This window comes from Macrotis lagotis, chromosome 2 (genome assembly GCF_037893015.1).
Source record: "Macrotis lagotis isolate mMagLag1 chromosome 2, bilby.v1.9.chrom.fasta, whole genome shotgun sequence".
In the NCBI taxonomy this organism is placed as follows: domain Eukaryota; kingdom Metazoa; phylum Chordata; class Mammalia; order Peramelemorphia; family Peramelidae; genus Macrotis; species Macrotis lagotis.
Genome location: NC_133659.1, coordinates 187577038 through 187595834, shown reverse-complemented (window position 1 = coordinate 187595834; position 18797 = coordinate 187577038). Strand labels below are relative to the sequence as shown.

At 35.6% G+C, this 18797-nt stretch overlaps 1 pseudogene; it reads right to left on the bottom strand.

Moving 5' to 3' along the window:
• Positions 1-476: 476 nt before the first annotated feature.
• On the bottom strand, positions 477-17634 carry LOC141512046 (uncharacterized; annotated as a pseudogene).
• Positions 17635-18797: the final 1163 nt, after the last annotated feature.

Below are 18797 nucleotides of genomic sequence, written 5' to 3'. Positions count from 1 at the left end.
ATTACAGTGAAATAATTTTTATTAGGAAAGAGAAATAGTAAGAAAAGAGAGTCACTATATAAGAATGTTCAGGAGAGAGATTGATGTCATTTGAATCACATATCCCAGGTCTTAGGGTAAGATAGTTGCTTTTTAGTAAACACAACAGGAAACTTTCTTTCACCCAGAAGATAGTGATATCTGAGATATTTTAAGCCAGAGTCATGAAATTTGTATTTTGTAAGTTTCTGGGAGGATGAATTCTGAGTAAATTCCATTTTGGTTCCTATTAGGAGAAAAGAGACCAATAGAGGAAATAGTTGTGATGGAAGCCAGTATCTAGAAAAAAAAAGTAACTGTATTTGAAGTTCCCAAATTGGAATGATGGGACTCAGGTCTTCAATGAGGTTTGTTCATATTAATGAATACAAAGAAAGGAATCCTTGTTTTCCTGGAGATGGTGGTGATGGTGGGCAGATATTGGCAAATTTCAGCAATCAACAGCTGGAGGAACCACAGCAGGTGGGACAGAAGCAAGTGGTCTGGCAGCAGCTGGGGCAGCAGCAGGGCTGGAAGCAGCTAGAGATACAGCAGCTGGGGCAACAATAGGACTGGCAGCAACTGGAGCAACAGCAGGTAGACACAATGAAGGTGGGTCTGTAACAGTTGGTCCTGCAACAGGTGCTCTGGCAGCAGGCAGGCCTAAAGCAACTAGGGGCACAGCAGCCAGAGCCACAGCTCTGGCCACAGCAGATGGAGTCACAACAGGAGCCAACCATGGTGTTGAGTTTGAAAGTCTCCTGCCCCCAGGGGCATCTTATATACTATCCTGAGTGGGACCATCTTCCTTATTTCCTTATTATTGTTTATAATGAAGTTTTTGTCCCTAAATAATTGGCAAAAGTATTTCCTTTCTTTACTTATTAGTAATTATTGAATCTGCTCATTTGAGTTCATCCATCACAGTTCTTCCTCGATTTTGGAGGCAGCTATCATAAGTAATGTGATAGTTAAATATGGGCCTTCCATATCTCACTTGCTCCTCTAAGTGTTACATCTGCAATCTACTTGGGAAATGATCATTCTGAGGAAAAGAACACTTTATGCCCCATGAAATAAAAATAAAAGACTATTTTAGAAATTTTGACTGGGTTGTTGCCATTCTTTCTCAAGTCAGTTTCCATTGCATGGTTTTAAAAATATATGCTGTAGTCTAATAAACATGTATTAAAGCTAATATTGGCAATCTAAATATTCATACAAGTTCAGTTTTTAATTTTTCATTTATTATTTGACTGTCCATTTGTCTCACTCCAGAAAACTGGAAAATGCAAGTTTGTTTCAGAGTCACTTAGACATATTCAGATACAATAATCTGGGAAAGATTAATTCTTGTACCTGTCAGGGAGCTAGATTTCGCAAGTATTCACAAACATGAGAGTAGTCCATGTTTTTGCAATGAAGATCCCAGGCTCTCTCTTTTTGGTATCATTCAATGATATCCCTCTTTTCCCTTAATGTCATATATATATATCCTCAAAGACAGAGAATTGATTCTTTCTAAAATTCACCATAATGTAGTTTCTCTTGAGGACCAGTTCCCGTTTAGCAGTTCTACCTCTTAAAATGCACTTGACTTCATGGAAAATAAATAGAATTCCAGCCAAGATGGAGGAGAGAAGACAGCCACTGAGCTAAGGTTTCCTGGTTACCCCTCAGAAACAATATGAAAGGAACCTCTTAACAGAAAGCCTATCAACAAACCCCAAAAAAGAGAAGCAAGGAGAAGAACATCTACCAAAAGGTGTGTCTCCTGGGATCCTGAGTGAACCAGGGGTAGATAGCAGAGAGCTAGTATGGGGTGGGGTGAAAGCCAGACTAACCTAAGATCAGCCAAGGAAGCTATGGCTGTGGGAGCAGAGGTCTGGGGAGCCCCAGCACAGATTGTTGCAGAGTGCTGCTGGACATCAATCTGTTCAGCACTGGGTCATGAGCTCCATATTTTCAGAAGAGTCCTCTTCCCAGAATAAACATAGTAACAACCCCCTCACCCCACCACAGGCTCAGGTGTAGACAGCAGAGCTCCCTCAGCTGGAAGATAGATTAACATTCTTTCCCCAGGGCATAGCCCACATTTTTCAAAGATAATTCAGGCGCTGCTGTCCCCCTTCACCCCCTCCATGCCTAGGGAAAGGGCCTCAAATCAAGGCCACAGAAACTCCAGGGAAAGCAACCAGCACCCCTACTGGCCGGCTCACTTGGAGTTACTAAACTAAGTGAGCCAGCCTCTCCCCCAACATGAAATCCTAGGAAAATAAAGAAAGGACAGTGAAAAGCGGGGTCCATAGAAAACTAACTAGAAGGTAAAAACCCTGACTCAGAGAGATCTAGAACTTCTGAGGAGAATATGAATTGGCCTCCAGCCCAGAAAGACTTCCTTGAAGAAATCAGGAAGGAGTTTAAAAATTAATTGGAAAAATTGGGAAAAGTAACTCAAGAGAAAATTAACACCTTGCAAGAGAGAATTAACATCTCACACAACAAGAAAACAAATCTTTAGAAAATACAATTGAACAAATACAAAAAGGAAAATAATTCTCTCAATACCTCAATTGGCCAAATGGAAGAAGAAAATAATTCTTTCAAAATTACACTTGGACAAATGAAAAACTCCTTCAAAAATAGAATTGACAAATTGGAAAAGGAGTTGCTAAAGGTAAAAGAAGAAAATTCTTCTCTAAAAAATAGAATGGAATTTGTGGAAACTAATGACTTCATGAGACAACAAGAAGATGTTAAATAAAATCAAAAAATAAAAGAAAATTTAAAAGAACTCATCAGAAAAACCACTGACCTCGAGACTAGAACAAAGAGAGACAACCTAAGAAACATTGGACTTCCTGAAAACATTGAAGAGAAAAAAGCCTGAACTTAATATTACAAGATTCAGTGACGGAAAAATTGCCCTGATATCATGGAACTAAAGAGCAAAATAGTTGTTGAAAGAATACATCAATTCCCTCCAGAAAGAGATACCAAAATGAAAACACCAAGGAATATTGTGGTCAAATTCCAGAACTATCAAATAAAAGAGAAAATTCTGCAAGCAGCCAGAAAGAAACAATTTTTATACTGAGGAACCACAGTAAGTATGGTTGCATCAACATTAAGCAATTGAAGGGCCTGGAATGAGATATTCTAAAAAGAAAGGGAGCTTAGAATGCAGCCAAGAATTCACTAACCAGCAAAATTGAGCCTTCTCTCCCAGGGGAAAAGATGAACATTCAACAGAATAGAAAATTTCTAACTTTTCCAGATGAAAAAACCAGAGCTAAATAGAAAATTTGGACATCAAACAGGAGACTCAAGAGACACATGGAAAAGTTTAAAAAAAGAGTAAAGAAAAAACTGCTATCCAATAAGATGAAACTGTCTATGTCCCCACTTGGGAGAAAGAGTCTCATAAGCCTTGAGAATTATAACTCTATTGCAGAGAATATACTTAACCATAAGTGATTAACACTCATGACTTTTATTTACTTTATTTATTTATAAACAATATCTCCTTAAAGTGGGGGAGGGGCAGTAAAGAGAGGGGGGATGGAGGAAATTGAATGGAGTGAATCACATTACATAAAGAGGTAGAAAGGACCTATTGCAATAGAGGGGAAGAAAGAAGGAGGTGAGAACTGCCTGAATCTTACTCTCATCAGATTAGGCCTAAAGTTAACATACACACACTCAGTTAAGTTGAGAAACTTATCTTACCTTTTAAGTTTAAAAAGGGGAAAGGAGGAGGGGGAGGAAAAGAGGAACTAACAGAAGGAAGAAGGGGCAAAGGGAAAGGTGAAAGAAAGGGGAGGAGTTTGGATACAAGGGGACAAATATACTGAAGGTGGTGGTATTCAGAAATAAAATACTGGGGATATGGATAAAGTGAAAAAAAGTGAAAAATATAAACAGAGAGAAGATAGCATGGAGGGCAATAAAGAATTAGAAATTATAATTTGGAATGTGAATGGGATGAACTCTCCCATAAAACATAAGTGAATAGGATTTCCGGCCAAGACGGTGGAGAGAAGACAGGCACAGTGCTAGTCTCCTGATCTTCTTTCCCTGATCTTCCCTCATATATAATATGAAACAACCCTCTTAACATAAATCTGATCTACAAAACCCAGAAAGAGCAACTAGAAGAAGATAAACCTCAAGGTATTTCCTCTGGGATCATGGGTGAACCATCACAAAGGGTGGGCTCTGCCAGGAGCACAGGACAGGGTCAGAGCCTGAGAGCTCCACTTGCCCAATCGGCAAGACAGGCGAGACCTGGAGAGCTCAACTAGCCTGATCAGTGAGGCAGACTAGAGCCTGGAAGCCTAAAAGCAGGGTAAGTCTGATTTACAACAGGGGCAACTAGGGAGCAGAGTCATTTGTTGTGGCACTGACAATCTGGAGCTTACCTGCAGAGCTGGAGGGTGAGTTCCAGTGCAGTAGAGCTGCAACCATATCTTGGAAACCTCGTCCCAGATCAAACACAATTGCAACCCACCTCTGTCCCAGGTTAAGAGCAGCAGACCTCACTCAGCTGTGAATAGGGAGAGCAATTACCTTGCCCTAGGGCAAAACCCATCATTGGACAAAGATAAAAGTACTCAACTTCTTAATCCACCCCCTCCAGGCCAAGGGAGAAAGCCTCAAATTAAAGTCACAGACATTCCTGAGAAAGCAACCAACCAGTCCACCTGGAGTTATTAAACCCATTGAGTAACGGCTCTAGAGGATCTCAACACCAAACTTCAACACCAGCCCCTCGGCAACGTGAAGTATTAGGAAAATGAAGAAAGGTCAGAGAAAAGGAGGATCCATAAATTCCTAGAAGTAAAAGACCCTAGCTCAGAGAGACCTAAAAACCTCTGAGGAGAATATGACCTGGTCTCCAGCACAGAAAGACTTCCATGAAGAAATCAGGAAGGAGTTTAAAAATCAATTGGAAAATTTGGGAGAGACAATTAATATCTTGCAGCAAGAAAACAAATCATTGAAAAACACAAATGGACAAATGTCAAAAGAAAATAATTCTCTCAAAACCTCAATTGATCAAATAGAAAGCTCTTTTAAAAATAGAATTGACAAACTGGAAAAGGAGCTGCAAATGGTAAATGAGGAAAATTCTACTCTAAAAAAAAGAATGGAGTCTGTGGAAATTAATGACTTAATCAAAAAAATAGAAGAAAATGTAAAATACGTCAGCAGCAAAACCACTGACCTTGAGAATAGAATGAGGACAGACAACTTCAGAATTATAGGTCTTCTAGAAAACACTGAAGAGAAAAAAAAAAGTCTGGACCTAATATAAGAAGATTTAGTGATGGAAAATTACCTTGATATTATGGAACCAGAGGGTAAAATCTATTGAAAGAATATGTCAATCCCCTCCAAAAAGAGATCTTAAAATGAAAACATCAAGGAATGTAGTTGTGCCAAATTCCAGAACTATAAGACAAAAGAGAAAATCCTCCAAGCAGCCAGAAAGAAACAATTTAGATACCAAGGAGCCACAGTAAAGATTACAGAAAACCTGACTGCATAAACATTAAGGGATCAAAGGGCCTGGAATAAGATAAACCAAAGAGCAAGGGAGCTTGGAATGCAGCCAAGAATCCACTACCCAGCAAATCTGAGCCTTCTCTTTCAGGGAAAAATATGAACATTTAACAAAATGGAAGGCTTCCCATATTTCCTGATAAAAAAAAAAACAGAGCTTAATAGAAAATTTGGACATCAAACAGGAGGCTCAAGAGACATGTGAAAAGGTAAAGAAAAAAACTGCTATCCAATACAATGAAACTGACTATATCCTCTCCTGGGAGAAAGATTCTCATAACTCTTGAGAATTGTAACTCTATTAGAGAGAACATACTTAGCCAGAAGTGATGGACACTCATGAATTTACTATGACTCAGATAAAATGATTTAAAAATAATACTTCCTTAAAGGGAAGGAGAATAAGAAAATGGGAGGATGGAGGAGAATGAATGGGGTAAATGTCAATACATTAAGAGGTACAAAAAAACCTATTGTAATAGAGGGGAAGAAGGGAGGAGGTGAGAAGCACCTAACTCTTCCTCTCATTAGACTTGGTTTAAAGTTAACTTACACAAATGCTCAGTTAAGTTAAGAAACTTAGCTTACTTTCAAGTATTAAAAGGAGAAAGGGGAAGGGGGAAGGGGGGAGGAAAAGGGGAAGAAGGAAGGGAAAGAAGAAGAGGTAAAGGGAAAGGGAAAAAGGGGAGGGGGTTGGATATAGGAGGGGACGGTATTCAGAAACAAAATACAAGGGAATATGGATAAAGGAAAAAAGGGGAAAAATACAAACCAAGGGAAGATAGCATACAGGGTAATGAAGAATTAATAATTATAACTTTGAATGTGAATGGGATGAAGTCTCCCTTAAAATATAAGTGGATGGGGTGCCTAGGTGGCGCAGTGGATAGAGCACCGGCCCTGGAGTCAGGGGTGCCTGAGTTCAAATCTGGTCTCAGACACTTAATAATTGCCTAACTGTGTAGCCTTGGGCAATCCACTTAACCCCATTTGCCTTGCAAAAAAACTAAAAAAATAATTTAAAAAATGTAAGCAAAAGGCAGAGTGGATTAAAAAAACAGAATCCTACAATATGCTGCTTACAAGAAATTCATTAGAAGCAGAGAGATACATATAGAGTAAAGGTTAAAGGTTGGAGCAAAATATATTTTGCATCACCTGAAGTGAAAAAAGCAGTGATAGCAATCCTTATTTCAGACAAAGCAGCTGCAAAAATAGATAGCATTAAAAGAGATAAGGAGAGGGCAGTTAGGTGGTACAGTGGATGGAGCATCTACCCTGGAGTCAGGAGTACCTGAGTTCAAATCCAGCCTCAGACACTTAGTAATTACCTAGCTGTGTGGCCTTGGGAAAGCCACTTAACCCCATTGCTTTGCAAAAAAAAAAAAAAAAAAGCAAAATAAGGAAAGAAACTATATCCTTCTAAAATGTACCATAGACAATAAAGTAACTTTTTTTGGTTTTTGCAAGGCAATGGGGTTAAGTGACTTGCCCAAGGTCACACAGCTAGGTAATTATTAAGTGTCTGAGGCTAGATTTGAACTCAGGTACTCCTGACTCCAGGGCCGGTGTCTATCCACTGCACCACCTAGCCACCCCTATTCACTTATGTTTTAAGGGAGAGTTCATCCTATTCACATTCAAAGTTATAATTATTAATTCTTTATTGCCCTGTAGGCTATCTTCCCTTGGTTTGTATTTTTCCCCTTTGCCACCTGGCTACCCCTAACAATAAAGCAATTTCAATACTGAATATGTATGTACCCAATGGTATAGGAAGCAAATTCTTAGAGAAGTTAAAAGAGATACAGAAAGACATAGACAGCAAAACTCTACTAGTGGGAGAACACAACCTCCCACTCTCAGATTTAGACAAATCTAACCATAAAATAAACAAGGACGTTAAAGAGGTAAATAGATTGTTAGAAAACCTAGATATGTTAGACTTATGGATGAAAATGAATAGAATTAAAAAGGAATATACTTTTTTTCCAGAAGTACATGGCACTTACACATTAGGCTTAAAACCTAATGATCAACTATAAAAAGGCAGAAATAGTGAAGATATCTTTCTCAGATCATAATGCAATAAAAATCATGCAATACTAGACCAGGGTGATATAGACCCAAAACTAATTGGAAACCATATAACCTCATTTTAAAGAATGAATGGATCAAGCAACAAATTATAGAAAGAATTATTTCATCCTAGATAATGACAATAATGAAACAGCATTCCAAAATCTATGCGATACAATCAAAGTGACTGTCAGGGGATATATTATATGTTTATTGTTTTTGAGGTTTTTGCAAGGCAAATGGGGTTAAGTGGCTTGCCCAAGGCCACACAGCTAGGTTATTATTAAGTGTGTGAGGTCAGATTTGAACTCAGGTACTCCTGACTCCAGGGCCAGTGTTCTATTCACTGTCCCACCTAGCCACCCAAATATATTATATCTTTAAATGCTTACATAAATAAATTAGAGAAAGAGGAAGTCAATAAAATAATATGCAACTAAAAAATTAGAGAAAGAACAAATTTAAAATTCCCAATTAAATACCTAATTAGAAATTCTAAAAATTAAAGGAGAAATTAATAAAATTAAAAGCAAGAAAACTATCAAACTAATAAATAAATCCAAGAGTTGGTTTTATGAAAAAAACAATAAAATTGATAAAACTCTGGTCAATTTGATTTTAAAAAGTAAGAAGAAAACCAAATTTCTAGTATCATAAATGAAAAAGGTGAACTCACCACCTATGAGGAGGAAATTAAAGTAATAATTCAAAATTATTTTGCTTAACTCTATGCCAATAAATTTGACACTCTAAGTGAAATGGATGAATATTTACAAATATAGGTTGTCCGGGTTAAGTAAAGAAATTAAAAACCTAAACAACCCTATCTCAGAAAAAGAAATTCAACAAGCCATTATTGAATTCCATAAGAAAAAATCTCCAGGGTCAGATGGATTCACAAGTGAATTCTATCAAACATTTAAGGAACAATTAGTTCCAATTTTACATTAACTCTTTGGGAAAATAGATGAAAATGGAACTCTGCCTAACTCTTCCTATGACACTAATATGGGGCTAACACCTAAACCAAGAAGAGTTAAAAACAGAGAAAGAAAATTATAGACCTATCTTTCTAATGAATGTAGATGCCAAAATCTTAAATAAAATCTTAGTAAAACAATTACATTGTCACTAGGATAATACACTATGACCAAGTAGGATCTATTCTAGGGATGTAGGGCTGATCCAATATTAGGAAAACTGCTAGTATAATTAATTATATAAATAACAAACTTTTCTGAAATCATATGATCATATCAATAGATACTAAAAAAGCTTTAGACAAAATACAGCATCCATTCCTACTAAAAACACTAGAGAGTGTTCGTTCCTTAGAATAATAAGTATTATCTATCTGAAATCATCAACAAGCATTATATGCAATGGGGATAGGCTAGAGGAATTCCCAGTAAAATCAGGGGTAAAACAAGGATGCCCATTATCACCACTACTATTTAGTATTGTATTAGAAATGTTAGTTTCAGCAATAAGAAAAAAAAGAAATTGAAGGAATTAGAATTGGGAAGGCAGAGACAAAACTCTCACGCTTTGCAGGTGATATGATGGTATACCTAGAGGATCTCAAAAAGTCATCTAAATACTACTAGAAATAATAATAATTTTAGCAAAGTTGCAGGATATAAAATAAACTCTCATAAATCCGTGACATTTCTGTATATGACTAGCAAGATACAGCAGAAAGAGTAATGCCATTCAAAGTAACCTCAGACAATATGAAATATGTGGGAGTAAGTCTGCCAAAGCAGACTCAAAAACTTTTTGAAAACAATTACAAAACACTTCTCATACAAATAAAATCAGACTTAAATAACTGACAAACATCAAGTGCCCATGGATAGGCTAAGCTAACATAATAAAAATGACAATTCCACCATAACTAAATTACCTGTTTAGTGCCCTACTGATCAAAATTCCAAAAAATTACTTTAATGAATTAGAAAAATTCATATGGAGAAATAAAAAGTAAAGAATTTCCAAAGATTCAATGAAAAAAAAGTACAAAAGAAGTTGGCTTAGCTTTACCAGATAAAAAAATTATATTATAAAATGTAAGTGAATAGCAGAATAGATTAAAAAAACAGAATCCTACAATATTCTGCTTACAAGAAACTCATTTCAAGCAGAGAGACACATATAGAGCAAAGGTAAAAGGTTGGAGCAAAATATATTTTGATTAAGCTGAAGTGAAAAAAATCAGGGGCAGCAATCCTTATCTCAGACAAAGCAGCTGCAAAAATAGATTTCATTAAAAGAGATAAGGAAGGAAACTATGTCATTCTTAAAGATACTATAGATAATGAAGCAATTTCAATACTAAATATGTATCCACTAGGATGACATAGACAGCAAAACTCTACTGGTGGGAAATCTCAACCTCCCACTCTCAGATTTAATTTATGATTAGATAAATATAATCATAAAATAAACAAGAAGGAATTTAAGGAGGTAAATAGAATGTTAGAAAAACTTGACATGATGGACCTTTGAAGAAAGTTCAATGGAGATAGAAAGGAATATACTTTTTTCTGCAGTATATGGCACTTAAAAAAACTGAACATGTACTAGGCCATAAAAACCTAATAATCAAATGCAGAAAGGCAGAAATAGTTCATACATCCTTCTCAAATCATAATGCAATAAAAATCACATGCCATAATGGGCCAGGGAGAGACAGACCTAAACTAATTGGTAACTAAATAACCTCATTTTAAAGAATGAATGCATTAAACAACAAATTATAGAAAAAAATCAATAACTTCCTCCAAGATAATGATAATAATGAGACAACATACCCAAACTTCTGGGATACAGCTAAGGCAGTTGTCAGGGGATATATTATAACTTAAAATGCTTACATGAATAAATTGGAGAAAGAGGAAATAAAAAACTAAACAAGCAACTAAAAAAATTAGAGAAAGAACAAATTAAAAATCCCTAATTAAATAACAAAATAGAAATTCTAAAAATTAAAGGAGAAATTAATAAAAATCAAAAGCAAGAAAATATAGAATTAATAAATAAAACCATGAGTTGGTTTTATGGATAAAACAATAAAATTGATAAGCCTCTGGTTAATTTTATTTTTTTTAAAAAATGAGAGTAGAAAAACAAATTATCGGTATTATAAATGAAAGGGGTGAACTCATCATCAATGAGGAGGAAATTAAAATAACAATGAGGAATTATTTTGCTCAGCTGTATGCTAATAAATTGGATAATCTAAGTGAAATGCAAGAATATTTACAAAAATATAAGTTGCACAGGTTAAGTGAAGAGGCAATTAAAAACCTAAACAACCCTATCTTAGAAAAAGAAATTCAACAAGCCAGTATTGAACTCCGCAAGAAAAAAATCTCCAAGGTCAGATGAATTTACAAGTGAATTCTATCAAACATTTAAGGAACAATTGGTTCCAATTCTATATAAACTCTTTAGCATAATAGGTGAGGATGGACCTCTGCCTAATTCTTTCTATGACACCAATATGGTGTTGATACCTAAATCAGGAAGAGTTAAAACAGAGAAATAAAAATTATAGACCTTTCTCCCTAATGAATATAGATACAAAAACTTTAAATAAAATCTTGCTAAAGTGATTACAGCAAGTTATTACTAGGATTTACCCCAGGAATGCAAGGTTAGTTCAATATTAGGAAAACTGTTAGTTTAATTAACTATATCAAATAACAAACCTATCAGAAATCATATGATTATATCAAGAGATGCTGAAAAAGCTTTTGGCAAAATACAGTACCCATTCTTAATAAAAAACACTAGAGAGCACAGGAATAACGGATTGTTCCTTAGAATAATAAGCAGTATCTATCTGAAACCACTGACAAGCATTATATGCAATGGGGATAAACTAGAGGTAGTTCCAATAAGATAAGAGGTGAAACAAAGATGTCCATTATCACCACTACTATTCAATATTATGTTGGAAATATTAGCTTCAGCAATAAGAGAATAGAAAGAAATTAAAGGAATTAGAACTGGGAAGGAAGAAACAAAACTCTCACTCTTTGCATATGACACAACAGTATACCTAGAGAATCCTAAAAAAATCATCTAAAAAACTACTAGAAGCAATAAGCGACTTTAGCAAAGTTGCAGGATATAAAATAAACCCTCATAAATTCTCAGCACTTTTATATCTTAATATCAAGATAAAGCAGCAAGTGCTAGAAAGAGAAATCCCATTCAAAATAACTTTAGATGCTATAAAATATTTGGAATTCTACCAGTCAAGGCAGACTCAGAAACTCTATGAAAACAACTGCAAAACACTTCTCTCACAAATAAAATCATGTTTAAAAAACAGAAAATTCAACTGCTCATGGATAGTCCTAGCTAACATAATAAAAATGACAATTCTACCTAAATGAAACTATTTATTTAGTGCTCTACCAATCAAAATCCAAAAAAAAAAAAAAAACTACTTTAATGAGCTAGAAAAAAATTTTAAGTAATTTCATATGGAGAAAAAAAAGTCAAGAATCTCCAAGGATTTAATGATAGAAAAAAGGGCAAAAAGAAGTGCCCTAGCCCTGCTAGATCTAAAATTATATTATAACACATCAGTCATCAAACCTGTCTGGTACTGGCTAAGAAATAGAGTGGTTGATCAGTGGAATAGACTAGGTGCAATAGCAGGATATGATTGTAGTAATCTGCTGTTTGACAAAACCAAAGAGTTCAACTTTTGGGATAAAAACTCTCTCTTTGATAAAAACTGTTGGGAAAATTGAAAGTTAGTATGGCAGAAATTTGGATTACACAACCTCACACCTCACACTTTATAACAAGATAAGATCACAATGGATACAGGAAGGGGCAGCTAGGTGGCACAGTGGATAAAGCACCAGCCCTGGAGTCAGGAGTACCTGGGTTCAAATCTGGTCTCAGACACTTAATAATTACTTAGCTGTGTGGCCTTGGGCAAGCCACCTGACCCCATTGCCTAGCAAAAAAAAAATGGATACAGGATTTAGATATAAAAGACAATATTATAAGAAAACTAGGAGATCTAGGAATAATTTATCTATCAGATCTATGGAAAGGGAAGCAGTTTATGACCAAGGAAGAGATAGAGAAGATCGTTAAAAACAAACTGGATAATTTTGATTACATTAAATTAAAAAGCTTTTGCACAGACAAACCACTCTAACCAAGATTAAAAGAAATGTAGTAAGTTGGGAAACAATTTTTACAACTAGCATTTCTGATAAAGGACTCCTTTCTAAAATATATGGAGAATACAGTCAAATTTCTAAAAAAAAACAGCCATTCCTCAGTTGACAAATGGTCAAAGGATATGCAGAGGCAATTTATAGATGAGGAAATCAAAGCTATCCTTAGTCACATGAAAAATTGTTCTAAATTATTACTAATTAGAGAAATGCAAATTAAAGCATCTCTGAGGTACCACCTCACACCTCCCAGACTGGCCAATATGACCAGAAAGGACAATGATCAGTATTGGAAAGGATGTGGGAAGTCTGGGACACAAATGCATTGTTGGTGGAGCTGTGAACTCATCTAACTGTCCTAGAGAGCAATTTGGAATTATGACCGAAGGGCAATAAAAATGTGCATACCCTTTGATCCAGCAATACCACTACTGGGTCTATACCCTGAAGAAATCATGAAATAGGGTAAAAACATCACTTGTCCAAAAATATTCATAGCAGCTCTATTCATAGTAGCAAATAATTGGAAATTTAGTGAATGTTCATCAATTGGGGAATGGCTGAACAAATTGTTGCATACCAACCTTATTGGACTGGCTCATTTCATAAGTGCAACAACCGGGGGCAATTTTAGGGTTGTCTGCAATGGAGAATACCATATGTATACAGAGAAATAATTGTGGAGTTTGAACAAAGACCAAAGACTATTACCTTTAGTTTAATAATATCCATTATCTTATTATGTAATCTTGCTATCTCTTATTATTTTTTCTTAAGATATGATTTCTCTCTCATGTTCAATTTAGATCATTGTATAGCATGGAAACAATGTAAAGACTAACAGACTGCCTTCTGTGGGGGGGGGGGGAGAAGTGAAGTGAGATTTGGGGAAAAATTGTAAAATTCAAATATAAATAAAATTGGCTCATCTCCTGTTAAAAAAAACATACAAACACTCAAACACATACACAGAAGAAATAAATTCTAAATGCTTTCAAATAAAGAAAATAAATTCTAATTCATCCCATTAAATTTACCTTGATTATTGACCTAAGAAACTGATTTGGACCTTCATATATTTCCTGATTTGATAATAAGGCAGTCAAACATTTATTAGAAATCCAATATGTATTGGGCTCTTTGCTAAGCTCTAGAAATTAAAAAAGAGACAAAAGACTGCCATTGGCCTCAAAGTTCATAATCCAATGAGGAAGAAAGCAAACAATGAAAGAAGCTATATGCAGGATAAATTGAATATAACTAAAAGAGACAAGGAAACTAGAATCAATAGAACAACGGACAGGTATTCTATAGAAGAAAGGATTTTATTTAGGATTTGAATAAAGCAGAGAATCCAGGCAGTAGAAAGGAAGGAGAACATTCCAGAAATGAGGGAGAAACGGAGAAAATGGCCAGAACCCAGAGAAGATGTGATAATGAATCTCTCTTTATCAATGGTGCTTTTGAGGATAGAGTATATTTTAAATGAGGTTCAAGTGGAAGGAATGCATTTAAGTAATGAAAACTGGGTGAAACACACACCTGGAAAATGGAATTTCTACATATGCAGTTTTATCCAATAATGAAGTTCCCATGTTTCACTTGTGATTCTCTTAGTGCTCTTTTTGTGTCCCAAAGATCTCCTTGAATAACATTGTCAATAACACTATGACTGGTCAAATCATGTCCCATCTCTGGGCCTTAGCTATAGAATTAAGTCTTTGGATTAGATGACCTTTGATGATCCTTCCAGTTCTAAGTGAAACTGGTGGTATATAGTGTTCTTCTGTTTATCAAATACTAGGTTCTTACATTTAAAATTTTAATATAAAACTCAAATGATATAGAAATATATCATATAACTCACTACCATCATAGTTCAGCTTCCTGAAGGAGAACAGGAAAAAAACTCGTTTTGGGTTTTATATTGCCAGAAAACAGCCCCAAAGACGTTTCCTTTAAAAGTGAGGAGGTTTAATTGGAACATCAGTGTGGTTTGAGCTTAGATCCTAGAGTTGCTGCTGGAGGAAGGGCAAATGAACTCCCCAAAACATATCCTTATCTTTAGTAATAATTGAGATCCCTCACTCCCATTGCACTTAAGCCTAGAGGGAAGTGGTAGGGATTGGAATCTAGCATAGATGCAGTTGCTCCTGTCTGGGATCAACATTAGCAGTTTAATTTACTGGCAATCTCCCTTGAATTTGCTATTTCATCACCACAACAACGGAGGCAACCTACAACTGCAACAGGTTAGTAGGGAATAGTGATTTCTACCTGATCACGGGTTGCTGTGTTTGCATGCCTCATGAGAAGATCAGTAGGTGTGACTTGTGATTCCAAGTTCTCAGTAAGCAACTTTTAGAAAATGCAGTAGAAGAATTGGAGTTTCTTAACGAATTCATTCTTGTTCATCTAGGATAGAGAGCTGAGAAGACAAATGCTTCCGAACTTTTGATAATAGATTAAATTTGTTCCCTGACTCCCAAAGTCCATTTTAAGTTTTTTTGCATAAGGCCAAAGAAGCATTTACTCAAATTTTTAACCCCTAGATTTATGTCAGATATTTTCTATCTTTAGTTAATTTAATTAGTTCAACAAATAAAAATCTATTTCCTTTCCATTCCATCTACCTACCCAACTACAGGAAAAAGTCTTCTAACAAATATACATAATTGAACAAAAAAAATTCTCCTATTGATCATGTCAAAAAGATTTATGTGCTTCCATGGTCCCTAATTGAATATAATTTAATATTGACCATAATTTATATTGATATTATTATGGAAATGCTTGTTTTATTTCATAATTAAGAGTAAAAAAATTTAAAAATAGAATTCAATAAAAATATTGACAGGTTTTTTTCATTTTTTTGGTATTTTCAGTGCTTAACACTGTACTAACATAGTAAGTTTTATTAACTGAGTGAATGATTGACTGGAATTATTGTACTAAATTATTGAAGAGATCAGAATCTCTTGAAGGGTGGTGAAGTACCAGGAAAGAAACATGTTCCTAGGATGAATCCAAAAAAGAATAACTGGATAAGTGTATTTTTTCCTTGATATTAGCTTACTTGAAGTATGTATATGTAAGGGGCTGGTAATTCCATACCTTATATTCATCTCAAGACAGAAAAAAGACTATCCCACGAAGTCACAGTTATTACCATTTACCAAAATCAATTCTGAACCAATGTCTTAAAGTAAAAATTGAATATGATTCTGCTCATATTTCTTCTCTCTATTTTCATCAATAAGGCTTTCTTGAATCACTGAATTTTTTTCTCCTGGACAGAGTGGATGTTAAGTAAAAGATATTGCTTCTTTCATCAAGAAACTTCAATTATTTATTGTTAGTGATTTATTAGATTTCCCACTTGATAATATAGATCAGAAATGCATACAAGACTTAGAGATATATAGTCTTAGAGAGTATTTAAGTGTCTTGCCCAGGTTTACATGAATAGAATAAAACCAATTATTCCTCCCTCAACTAATACCATGACATCCCTCTTGTTAATTGCTTAGATTATAAAGTTACAATTTGTAGTAGATACTCTGAGGGAAATATTATGACTCTAATGAATTGAATCTGATGAGCAATATATTTACTGGTCAAAGGATATAAATAGGTAGTTTTTCAATGAAGAAATCAAAATAATTTATAGTCATGAACAAATGTTCTGAATTATTATTGATTAGAGAAATGCAAATTAAAGCAACCTTGAGATATTTGCCCAAGAAAAAGCACTGGCCCTGGAGTCAGAAGTACCTGGGTTCAAATCAGGTCTCAGACACTTAATAATTACCTAGCTGTGTGGCCTTGGGCAAGCCACTTAACCACATTTGCCTTGCAAAATCTTAAAAAGAATTAAAGTCAATAAGGCAAAGCAAGTGAAACTTATTTAATGAAATAATTAACTTTTTATCAGAAAAACAGATAGATAAGACTATAGAGTCACTGTAAATGGAAATGTAGGAAAGAGACAGATTTGAAGGTATAGTTGTTTTGAGTAAATCTTTTTCCCAATCAGGTTTTTCTATTTTATGAATTCCCATTTCAACAGCATGAAATTTGGTGTGTTGATCCATTTTTAGATGGATGAATTCAGAGTAAATTTATAATCATGCTCCTATGAGGGAAAAAGAGGCCAATGAAGGAGAATGCTTTGGTGGAAGTTAGAAACTGAAAAAACAGGTTGAAGTTTTCAACTTAATTGAAATAGGACTTAGTTTTTCTTGAAGTTTGTTCAAACTGATTGATACAAAAAAGGAAAAATGATTCTCCTTGGAAGACTGGTGATGGTGAGCAGATGCAGGCAAATTTCAACACTCCCTCAGTAGCAGAAGGAGCCACAGCAGTCTGGATGGCAGCAGGTAGTCCTGCAGCAGGTGGTCTGGCAACAGATGCAGTGACAGCAGGGTTGGCAGCAGCTAAAGATACAGCAAGTTGGGTGGCAGCAGGGCTGGCAGCACCTGGGACGGCAGCAGCATTGCCAGCAGCTAGAGACACAGATGGGGTGGCAGTAGGGTTGGCAGCAGCTGGAAATACAGAAGCTGGGGTGACAGCAGGGTTGGTAGCAACTGGGGTGACAGCAGGTGGACACAATGAAGGTGGGTCTGTAACAGTTGGTCCTGCAGCAGGTGCTCTGGAAGCAGGCAGGTTGGAAGCAGCAGGCAGACCAACAGCAGCTGGGGGCACAGCAGCCAGAGCCACAGCTCTGGCCACAGCAGATGGAATCTCAACAGGAGTTGACCATGGTGTTGGTGGGTTGAACTTCTGGGTTTGTTTTAAGATGAGTTTCTTGAATCTGAAAGTCTCCTGCCCTCAGGATCATCTAATATATCATCCTGAGGGATGGCTGCCACTAGTAATAGTTTATTTCCTTGTTATTATTTAGAAATATGGAAACTTAATTCTGAATGAAGTAGTGGTATTTTTCTCTTGTATTCCAGAGAATGGAAAAAGTATTTCCTTTCTTCATTTATTAGAATTTCATGAATCTTTTCATCTAAGTTCATCCATTATACCTCTTCCTCAGTTTTGGAGGCAACTCTCATGATTCATGTGATAGTTAGACATTAGGTTTTCCATGTGTCACCTTCTATTTAGATGTCATGCCCATACTTTACTTGGGAAGTGCCCGTCTTGAGAGAGAAAGATCACTTTTAGTCTTCTATGAAACTAAAACACTGCTTCAGAAATGTGGAATGCAGTTGCAGGGGGGGAAAAAGGAAAATGATCACTTGTGAGCAATGCAGAGGAGGACTATGGTATTAAATATGATCTAGCTGCTAGGGATCTCTGGTTACATCCTAAGATTTCATTAGCTTCTGTTGAGTCCGATAGGAGGGAACTCAGGCAGACACCAATATGATGAATAAGCTGGTTCGTTTATTGATTACAGGATACATACTTTTATACTTTTCATTTACGTAACCACTTATATAAGCATTTTAGCAAGCATTTTTTTCACATGCATTTCCTTGTGTATGTCTTAGGTGAATGTTTTGAGAACCAAGCAGTGTTTTGAGAAACAGAATACAGAATGGTTTGAGAACCAAATGGTATTATGAGAAACCAGAGTGCAGAGTGTTTTGAGAACAGTGCAGAAGGTATTTTTCTCAGAATGTGCTTTCTTATCTGAGCCTGGGAATACATCTTGTTAGCTCAGACATGTAGCTACTCCCTTATCTAAGCTTTGAAGTACATCTTGCTTGTTAAGGCACATAGCTATTTCTTTGTTAACCCTTCATAGATCGTATCCTGGAACACATATGACACCACAAGCTTCTTTTGTGTTTTTGCCTGCCATATCACATCACTTACTCATATTGCCTAGCTTGGAGGAATAAGAGTATTTGTTCTACTGTACTCTGCTCATAAGACAACATTTCAATTATGATGTTTGTTTTAAAAATC